This window comes from Taurulus bubalis (assembly GCF_910589615.1).
Source record: "Taurulus bubalis genome assembly, chromosome: 7".
In the NCBI taxonomy this organism is placed as follows: domain Eukaryota; kingdom Metazoa; phylum Chordata; class Actinopteri; order Perciformes; family Cottidae; genus Taurulus; species Taurulus bubalis.
In genome coordinates, this window is record NC_136595.1 from 11,173,133 (window position 1) to 11,184,383 (window position 11,251).

Below are 11,251 nucleotides of genomic sequence, written 5' to 3' on the forward strand. Positions count from 1 at the left end.
TGTATGTGTGTGAAAAAGAAGTCATCTCCTTAGCTCATTGTGCTACCTCACACACGCACGCACGCAAACACACACACGCACGCACACGCACGCAAACACACACAAACACACACACACACACACACGCACACACACACACACACACAAACACACACAGAGCCTTGGCCCTGAGACTGTTGCCATGCTGCCTCCATCTTTTCCTGTGAGAAAAAAAAAATCTATGTACAAAGATAGCTCAATGTTGGAAAAAGTTTATTTAAAATGACACTTTTTTTCATGACTGGTTATGGTTGTTGGATATTTTATGAGACTTCTTCGTTATTCTAAACATATAGTGGGGCTATCCAAGGTGAAGTCAGTTTACTACCCCATACATTTGAGAAACTTACACAGGAGAATGTCTGGATGTTTAATTGCTGATTCATTTTATGTCGATTGATCAGTTAATCAAGTTATTGTTGCAGATAAGTTCTTGATAATGTCTTGTTTTCCAGCCTCCTCTTCAACATATTTGAGGTTGTTTATTAGAAAAGTTTAGAAAATAATATGCACTGTTGGATATGTATTGCACAATTGGGAGTCTTGCAAGACGGTCAAAAGACATCCAGACTTACAATCTCCTGGTGTATGAGTCGAGACACGTCTCACACAACTTCATACCGTCCTTCATTCTGCCACGTCCCAAGTCACATCAGAGTTATCAGAGCACAATTAACCGTTGCAGTTATGGCTGGAAAATGTTTTTTGTTATAGTTTTCGATATATCAACTTGGCGCTTAGCAAATTGGAAGTGCACTGAAAACTTAAACAACACGGGTGTTTATCATTTAAGATAGACCTACATTTAATGAATTGTAGTGTTAAAATGCAAATGGACAGTACTTTTTTAACTCTCACACGTCCGTTGGGAAGTCTTACAATTTTCCAATCACTGCAGAATCAAACCCTCCCGGGCTCGTAAACACCAATATCTTTAAAAATTCCCATTTGTAACGCAGACCTTCATGGTTATTTGCTTCTCCAGAGCCACAGAAAAACCTAATTCAACTGTTTGCACAGGCCGGATATACTCATAATGACGAATAAACCAATCTTCTTGTGTAAAACCCTTTTAGTGTCAACTTAGTTTTTTTAATTTGCTCCACAAAGACATGATCGACCCTGCATATCTTTCAATCTGACCAGCGATAGCAGCAGTAACACGTTCAGGTGATCAGATGTGTGTCTGAGAGTCAGTTTGCGAAAACATCACAGACATGAGCAACAACTGTCCCCACTGCCAGAGTAAGAGACATTAGTGTTTGGCCTCATGCCCGGGGGAAATGCCCCCCTGCTATTCACCCTCCTCTTGACCGACACTTTAGCTTCCAAACTAAAATCTGAATCTGAAAGGTCAAGGTGCCATCTATCACAAGTGATGATCTCACTGTCATAAAGCTTTAGCTCATTATTTGACTTTACAGGGAATCAGTGAAGCATGGTACACGTCTATATTTACTTTTCATCACTTGATCTGACGAGTAAATGACAGCAATCTTCTGCAGCAAATTTCCTGAAAATGTCTGACGCTGGAACATGGAGTTAAACCCGGAGGACGATAACTACCCTCAGGTGTACCACAGCTATGATTGCATATGCGGTTGTGATAGTCGCTGAGTTACCGAGGACCCCTGTTGGTTTTGTGACGGGCATTTTATATGTCAGGGAACAGCCAGAGCTCAGAGGTCAAAGCACAGCAAACTGCTGCTCGTAGTCAGTTGCCCACTGAGTGGATTGTTGTTTTGCGGTTTCCTAAACCCAATGAGCTCGACCCCGCATGAGGCCAATTAAACTCTATTTGTTGCCTTTAATATGATTTTGCAAGTAATAAATCCACTTCACAGACCGGTGTCCGTTTCTTCGGTCTTGGCAGCTAAATGATTACACTTCATTGTGCAGTACGTAACTATTTATCTCCTCAACGCAGAGGTTTGACCTGAATGTGTAATTTGTTGCCTGCGGTCTTTCACCTCAGCGACATATTTTGGGTTGATCAGCAAATATTAGCAATTCAGACAAGAACATCATAGATGTTGTAGATTACTTCCAAAAGAAACAGTTTTCCCACATCTGCACATGGTGATTATTAAGTTCAGGGACAGATAATGGTTAAAGTAAATACACTCCTGCACATACATTGCATAGCATGAACCATTGCACCCTCTCATAATGGTGCATTGAAATACACTATGCTCAACGCTAAATACAAATATGATCATAAAACAAATAATAGTGCCATGAAATTACCATGTAACTCACTGACAAGAGCCGGCTCATTCACGACCACATGACTGTTCCCTCATTAATAACTGTTTTAACCGGAGTTTAAAATGACTCGTCATGATCCTTTTAAAATTCTTAAGTTTAAATTTTGACATGTGGAATCCTCCAGCATGGACACGAATGGGATACTGAGCTGAGATTAGAGAAGCAGGCTTGTGGCATGAGGGAGGTCATGTTTGGGATGTCATGACAACCACAGTATAGGCTTATACCTCCATCAGTCATAGTGTCTCATATAGACATTTATTTCAATTAAGATCTTCAAGATTGCTACTGGCGATGGATGATACGAGAGAGTGTTTCAATTGCCTCTCCGTGGCTCTCAACATGGCGATGGTGAGCCGGCGCTAACAGAGCTAGCCGTGTTTACCTGAGGAGGAACCAGAGGGTGGGTGCTACGCCTCCGCGTCGGTCAGGACAGCAGCTGTAACCGCCGTGTGAGCGCTAACCAGCGGCGCACGCTCACATGCACACACATGCACTAAAAAGCAGCTGACCCGGCTATGCCAACAAAGCAAGAACAAGGTCGGACAACAACACACACACAGAGGGAGAGCGACTTCATTCTCTGCCCAGGAGACATTCCTCAACGATATCTTCCCACAGCTCGTAGTTGTTTGCTGCTATATAAACACTCTGGGTGTTAAATACAGCCCCCTTAAAGTGACTTAGGACACTTGATAACGAATCATGACTGAGGACCTTCAGCTCTACTTCATTCCACTCCCCTCAACAATACTCAAACAAATGACATAGTATCCTTATGCCATCTGTGCCAGTTGGCAGAGCCATGATGAAGCTCCAGTTAAAACCCAGATGGCAGCGCCGGGACTCTCCAAGATTGACTGAGTTTAACGACAGTCTGGGAGAGAACAGGAAGCTGGCCAGCCAGTCACTCAGTCAGTCAACAAGTCATCTCTCTCCCTCCCTGTTCCTTAGGTCACCTTGAGGGTTGTCTACATCCATAGAAGTTCATAAGACACCAACTTCAACATTAAAGTATTTTCAGAACCATTTTTTTGCCAGGTGTGTTACACATACGAGGGACTTGTCTTGGCAGGTGGTGCATTCATTAGACAAACAACAATTCTTCCAGGGATGCAAATTTCCTAAAACTGAATTTAAAAAAGTTTAAATCCTGTTTAATAGCAGAGACTACATTTGTTGCCTGGCAACAATTTAGATGGGCCTTGGGCTTTTTTCGTCAAAGTGTAAAGAAGAAGTTTGACTTTTAGTTTTCATACAATAAAGTGATCTGCTTTTAGAAAATGGACGGCAGCACAAACAGAAACAGTATAGCAGTGTAGTATTAGTTAAAAGGATGGTAAGTATCATATTTTAAAGGCTTGTGTCCAAATGGATCAACCTGTGGATATCTTGAAAAGATCTGAGTCTCATCTGTTATTGACTGCTTATTTAGTTTAGACTGATAATAGTAATTGTAATGTGTAAAATGTTGAGGGATAAACATCTGTTTTTTTTTTACTTCCTCATGGTTTTTCTACATGCAACTGTGGACTCTTGCACTTGCCCTCTGTTTTATGACAGTGATGTTACCACAGTTGTATAAAAGCATTGAGCCACATGAGACCAGACAGTGATTTAAAATCAATATGAGGAGCTTTATGCTGTCTCTTTTTCTGAATAACTGCTTTGCTTAAAGTCCAATCCCAAATGGTATATCAAAAACAATATTTGCTTTAATTGATCATTTTATAGGAATACAAATATTGTGTGCATTGTTTTTCTTTCTAGACAATCACTGTCAAAACATATGGTTAAATAAAAAAAACAAGAATTACAGACTGGAAAATTGCACGCAAACTTAGTTACACATTCCTACAGTAAAGAGAAATGAAACACTGTACAAGAAATGTACAACATCATTTTCTTCTTCTTCTTCTGTCAGGAGCATAAACTCGTGCAAATGCAGGGGGAAAGTCGGAACATTTTTGGCACACAAGGACAACTTAAAAGAAGCAAGCCACAAGAAAGAGCCTCATAAGAGCCTTGTTGTCAAGTAACTCAGGTGAGACGTGAGCAAATTGAAACACAATGCATGAAATACAACACATTTTACACTCTGTGTAACACTTTGGTTGGCCAAACTCATTTTATGAGAGCCAGGTTTTGCCTCCAGGTCCTATTTCAGGCAGCTCAGATTCAGCTGATTTTGCCCACAGGTCCTATTTTGGGCAGCTCTGGTGTAGAGAGCCAAGCAAGACTTCGCTATAAAACACAGGTTGCCCTGCTGTACATCTAGAGAGCTCGTCTATTTGTGATACCAAATTGCTGCTCCTTCTCAACACCTCATATCTATTCTGTAAGTGTTAGCTGGAAATACAACAATGATGCTTGTGATATACACAGTGGCAGGATTTCCCAGTTATGCATACATCATATAGTGACAGCAAACTGAGAACATTTTGACCACGATACTCCAAAGGGCTGTTGATGGGCTAGACGTGGTTCTGAAAAGCGTATAGATACAACCATGCGTGTTTTAGGGCAAAATAGTTTCTGAGAGAATTTTGTATTCGCAGGCAGCTTGAGAGACTAGTATCTTCAACACGCACACACACGCACATGCACACACACACAAACACAAACACACACTTCCCAAAGAGACTATATGAGTGTGAGATGGTGCCCTGCAGGTAGCAGGATGTCATACAGAGAACTGACAGCCTGGTGCAGAGCCAACAAAAACAGTTGTGCCGTTAAGTCACTGAAGCCTCAATAGTTGCTTCCTGTTAAGATGCTCACTAAGTTAATGTTGCCAAGCAACAAAAACAATTTGAGCCAGTAAGAGGAGTCTTAGCCAAAATCACTTGGCAACACAAATTTGCAGGGAGATGTTAAAATAAATATATAAAAAGGTATCGGCCTCCCAAAGAATGAATAGCTTTGCAATGTCACATGATGAGGTTTGGCAGCTGTAATCAAGGCCACCTGGGTCAAGGTCGAGTCATTTTTAATAAGCTTTCTGTGCATATAATATATCTCTTTTGAAACATGAATATGCTTCAATGGAAAGTATAGTGCGTGGAATCAGGAAGACATTTACAAAGTACTGAATGCATATTATTCTGACACCAGCAGTTTTTCAGTTAAACATTCTCTGCTGTTTCACTGACGTTGTCACATCAAACATTCTGTCAGATGTGACACCAAACAAATATTTGCAATCATTTTTCCTCTACTCCCCACATGTCCTTGTTGGATCATTATTGGTACGGTGCTGTTTTATTAGAGCTGGTTTGTTGATTTTGTGATCGGGCAAAAAAGTGAAATTGACTGACCCTCACCGCAGTGCTTTGCCTTGTGGCCAATCTTATACATACAAATGTTCATTCCTTGTCGATTACTTTATGTGAGCGCTGTGTTTCTTCTTTTTACCTTGACATCATTGTGATGAAAGATATAATAAGTATAGCTGTGTTAACTTCCCAGAGCTGTAAAATACCTTGTATTGTTTTGGCATCTCACAACCCTTCAAACAGATCATTTATTTATTATTATTTATTATACAACACATGAAGCAACACCATGTAGCCCCTTACATTGTTTTCCAAGTGTGACCACATTTTAGAACAACATAGCTCAACAAGAAGATTGCAGGATCTGTTGTATATTTTAGGAGTCCAGCGTTATCAACAGAAACTCTCACCTTTTTCTCTGTGGTTTTGGTTTGTTACACTGACTCATCAACAGTACACATTCGTTGCAGGATCACAAAAGCATTTTTTACTGGTGTCCAGTCACACAGTCCACACACATGAACCGCGTGATGTTGCATAAAGGTGAACGATTCATTGAGGTTTCTATAATTCAAATGTCTATGAATAAGTGATAAGAGATCATAATGTGATTCATGGAGACACTAACTCAACTCCAATCACCAAGCAGCAAGGGGCAGTGCCGCACGCACACACACACACACACACACACACACACACACACACACACACACACACACACACACACACACACACACACACACACACACACACACACACACACACAGGCTGTCCCAGAGCTATTCCTGAGCACCTAAAGAAAAAGGAGAAATGTATCTTTTTCCTTGCATGAGGTACCTAATTTATAAATCGATGCCAGTCTCTCACTTATATTCGCGTAATTAAATTTATTCTGTCTCCACTTCCACTCCACTCGATTTACTTAAAGGTGTGAAGGAGAAAAGCCCCTTACATGACAACACCAGTAATAAGCCTTCTTGGATTAGACAGTGTCATAAATTACAATGAAAGATACCACCATGGGCTTGTAAATGTGGTTTACTGAGGTACCACAACAAACCTGTACAACAGCACTAAGGATGTAGACTAACAAATAAAATATCTGTTAAAGTTATTTTTGTTGTATACAGATAAACTAAAATGTAAAAATCAAACAAAACTCTTCAATGCAATCTCACTTTTACAGAAAGGAAAAAAAAAATACTGTGCAAAAATGACAATATTGTGTTAATAAATACTCAAAATATGAACCAACTTCGCATTTATAAATGTGCATGTTCGGGGAGCCATCAGTGGCTGTGATCCTCGAAAAGCTTTTGCTGCAGGCAGCAACCGATATGCTCTGTGCTTTTACAAGCGGACTTATTAATGTTGTTGGCCAGAAAAAACTCTCAGGAGCTGCTTTTGAGAAATATCGTTACTGAAACTGTCTGAAAAGTCCCTAAATGTTGCAACAAAGCTTGAAGCAGAAGTGCAACACTGTAGACTGAGGAAATATTTATGTAAAACAGTGCCATATGGGCCAACGCACTTTGAGTGGCTCTTTAATCTGTTCCTCAACAGGTCTGAAGCCACGATGATGTACGCATACAACTACAATTGATTGAAGCAGAAGAGATAGGGCAGAGCAGCACAGTAGGCTGTCTCGTCCCACTGACTTCTTTCTGCCAATATAACATATCCACGGTTGCCGTGGAAACACAGTTTCATGAATCACTGTGTTTTATTTAATTTTTCTTGGGGTCAAAATCTGCAGTTTATGCAGCTGACTTGTGCACTGTGCTTATTACTGTCTTCATTGTGAGCCTTAAGATCCGTTAGGTATTCGGTGTGGGACGAGACCAAGTGTTAGTCTGCTCCTACTGAGTGACTAATTGCTGGTTAACCGGCCAGCGGGCTGAGCGACTGACGGACAACGGAGAAAAGTTTCTGAGGAAAGACGCGAGATCACGCCAGGAGATCATGTGGCAGGTAGCAGCTTTTAGGATGACGAGGTAAGCTGCAACACTACATGACAGAGATACTGTACACATGTGGTCTGATGCCATAGAAACTCCATCTTCTGTTGGAATTGATTTGACTGTGGATCTTTGTAAGGATGCAGGTCGACTGGACGGTTGAAAGACAATACTTGTGATATTGAGATATCTTGACTATTTTGCGGCCATCAGACTACAACCTGCTTGGCTACCAGGAGCCCTTAACGTTTCTTTAGAGACCTCACAGATATTCACTGGTTTGAGATTTACTCTAAACAAACATGTCTCCTAAATGTCCTCTCAGACTTCCTCTCTCTGAATCTGAGAGTACATTCAGCCTCCACACAGCATTATGCCATGTATGGATTTTTGTGAATGGGTGTTGCTAGGTAACTGTAAAAAGTGCAGTAAACCATGGCGACTTGGTTCTTGTATTAAGGATGATTAAGGATTAAGACAACAGCTTTAAGCACTGGAGCTGCTGAACTAACGAGAAGAGTTGCATGCAAAGAGAAGCTGTGGGTGACAAAACAGACATACTTTAAATTTGTTTGACTTGTAATTGTGTGCTCTATGTTCTATGTTATTGTTTTTATTTTTATTTATTTGTTTTTATTGTATAGCTTTTATGATGATTTGAAAAATGTTTTGTAAAGTGTCAAGTGAGTACTATAAAAAGTGTCACATAAATTAAATGCATTATTATTATTATTTTTGATGGTAAAGCATCTCAATATTTGTAGCAGTGTTTAGTAATGCATCAGAGAACATTCTTCAACAAGATAACTGAGCAACTACTTACTGGCAAGATTGACTAAATGCCAGCTCTGGGGCTGTATCCTTCAAAGGAGGACCTTAAGATCAGACTCAACCCTGATCCTCATGTAGTGTTCACTCTCCAGTAAGACAACAACTAATAGGAGTTAAACAACAACTACTGCCCTGTTAAAAGTAGTTCATTCCTTCTAGTATAATCTTTCACACAACGTCCATCTCAGTCCATCCATTCTGCTCATTGGGAAGTGTTGAAGCCACGCACACGCACACATGCTCACGCTCACCTCACACACACACACACACACACACACACACACACACACACACACACACACACACACACACACACACACACACACACAATGGAGAGAGTCTTGCAGGAACCATCGGGGGCACTGAGAAATTCTATTTACGAATGCATTACATGCTCCTTGTGTTATTTGTCAATCTCAAAATTATTAGATGTAATGTACGTGGGGTACCTCAGCCATTCTGTGACTTCATCTGCTCCTTACTTGTTATGGAAGACTTTGAAACGTTTTAATATAAAGTGGGACATGTGCTCTATTACAGCAGTGAGCAAAGGCATTCTGGTGGAGATGTTGGATCGTGACCTCTAGTCATTCTGCACTGATTCTGTCACCCGCCAGCTCCTTTGGCTTAGACGTACAGATGTACAGACCTGAAAAGTGCTTCTAAACCTCACTTAAAACTAATGGAGAATGCCTCCTCCAGTGGATGTTTTCCCTTGCTGTATGACTTACAGTTCTATGCAAAAAAAATGTTGTTCATAAGGAATATATGGATAGAAGCCTCTTGCATGTACAGTATGTCCCGAAAATAATACGAATCCTTATAGGTTTACTGCTTATGATAGAACATTTTAGAGTGCCCAATTTGCCCAACGACTTAATATAGTATTGTAACAAAATGGATGTATCTCAGAAACTAAAAGGAGCACAATCAAGTATTTGGTATCTATGAACTCATATGTTGATCATAAAAAGTATGCACACAAACATTCTGACTTTGATACAGTAAAAGTATGACCTTTCATTTCAAAGCTGTACTGTTTAACACTCAAATAATATCCATACCAAATTGCAAGACTTCTAATCAGAACAAATGTTGTTGCATTTGTATTTATCATACTAAATATAGTCTTTGGGTGCAAACGGGATAAATTACTTTTCAAACACACATAAATACACACAAGCCTGTATACACACACCCATTAACACATCACACACATACAATTTCATGTGAGCATCTCCATGTCATGTTTACTCAGTGCCCAGCATGTAATCATCTTGTTATTACTGTACAACAGCCCTTTACAGTTGTGAAACGCCAATGGATGTCACACCTGGTTAGCTGTGAGAGTCAGCTGGCTTTCCACAGTGTGGACATGCTCCTGATGGATAGTGACGGATGTGGTCATAGGTCAATAATGTGTCCTGTCATCCTTTTATTCATCTTCCAGTTTCTATCCCACATCCTCCTCTCTCATGTCTCCATGTTCTGCCGTTTGCCTGCTTTTCTGTCTCATCAGATTTTTGTCCACTTTCCTTTGTTTCATTCCTCTCTTCAAGTTGTCAGCATAAAAGCTAGCAGAGATATAGACGCAGCAGGGAGCTGGGTACACTGTGATGCGAGCTTGCAAACTGAAATGCATTTGTGGACAGTGCTAGTCTGCATTAAGAATGTTATTTTGGTCCGCATTTGAGGATTTATTTGCTCGTTGATCCCAAATAAATCGTATAGAAATACAACTCAGAGAAGAGAGGGGATTGATTTCCACTGACCTCTTTTCTGAACGTCCACACCCCCCCCATTCACTATTCATCTATGTGCTGTATATAATTAATGTCGACATCAAACATCACTATTAGCACTCTGGATGAATAGATGGATGCATTTCTGGATTTCTTTCTCCTCCTCACACTTTATCTCACACTTTCTGCCTCTCACTTTGATGCCTCCTCTCCCTCTCACTTGCGTCAGCACTTTTGCCTGCTGGTGACTATATGAATGAGATTAAAACAGAGAGACACACACACACACACACACACACACACACACACACACACACACACACACACACACACACACAAACAGTCACGCACGCACACACACACACACACACACAAACAGGCACGCACGCACACACACACACACACACACACACACACACACACACACACACACACACACTCACACACACTTGTTCTTTCTCCAGCCCAAAGCCTACACCACACATAAACATTTTATCATTTCCATTTCAGCAGTGAGAATGTCCATTGACTTTGAACTAAAACCTGATAAAAACCTGTTACTTATTTAAGAATATCGTAGTTTTCAGTGTATTTTGCATCGAAACAAGTTGAAATCACAGGATTAAAAGTACAATGAAAGCCACCTATAGATGAGACAGCCTTCCAGTGTGATTTTGATTCTCTGCTTTAAATCAACACACAGCATCTCAAACAGCAAGTAAATAAATAATGCAGCTAACAAGCACTGTTTTACCCCAAGCAAGACTCACATCTTTCCCTGTTTACAAAGGAGGCGGAGTCTCGCTGCTTTTACACACGCACACAAACACAGGGCGCAGTGTAGCTGTGTGTATCATAAACCATGTTTTTCAGACCCAGAAGGTATAATTGTCCCTTAACTCCAGGACACAGAGGGATAGATGGAGGATTATAAATAAAAGGTGGAGGGAAATGGAAGAAACCGATAAAAGCTCGAGGAAACATCTATGTGAAGACCCAAAGAGAAGAAAGCACAGGTTTAGAGAGAAAGACGGATGCTGTGAGGCAAAGATGGATGAAGTGCAGATTTAAACCTGAAAGTTACCCCTTCCTCCTTCTCACCTTCCTTTTTCAATCTCTCTCTTTACCCTCTCACTCA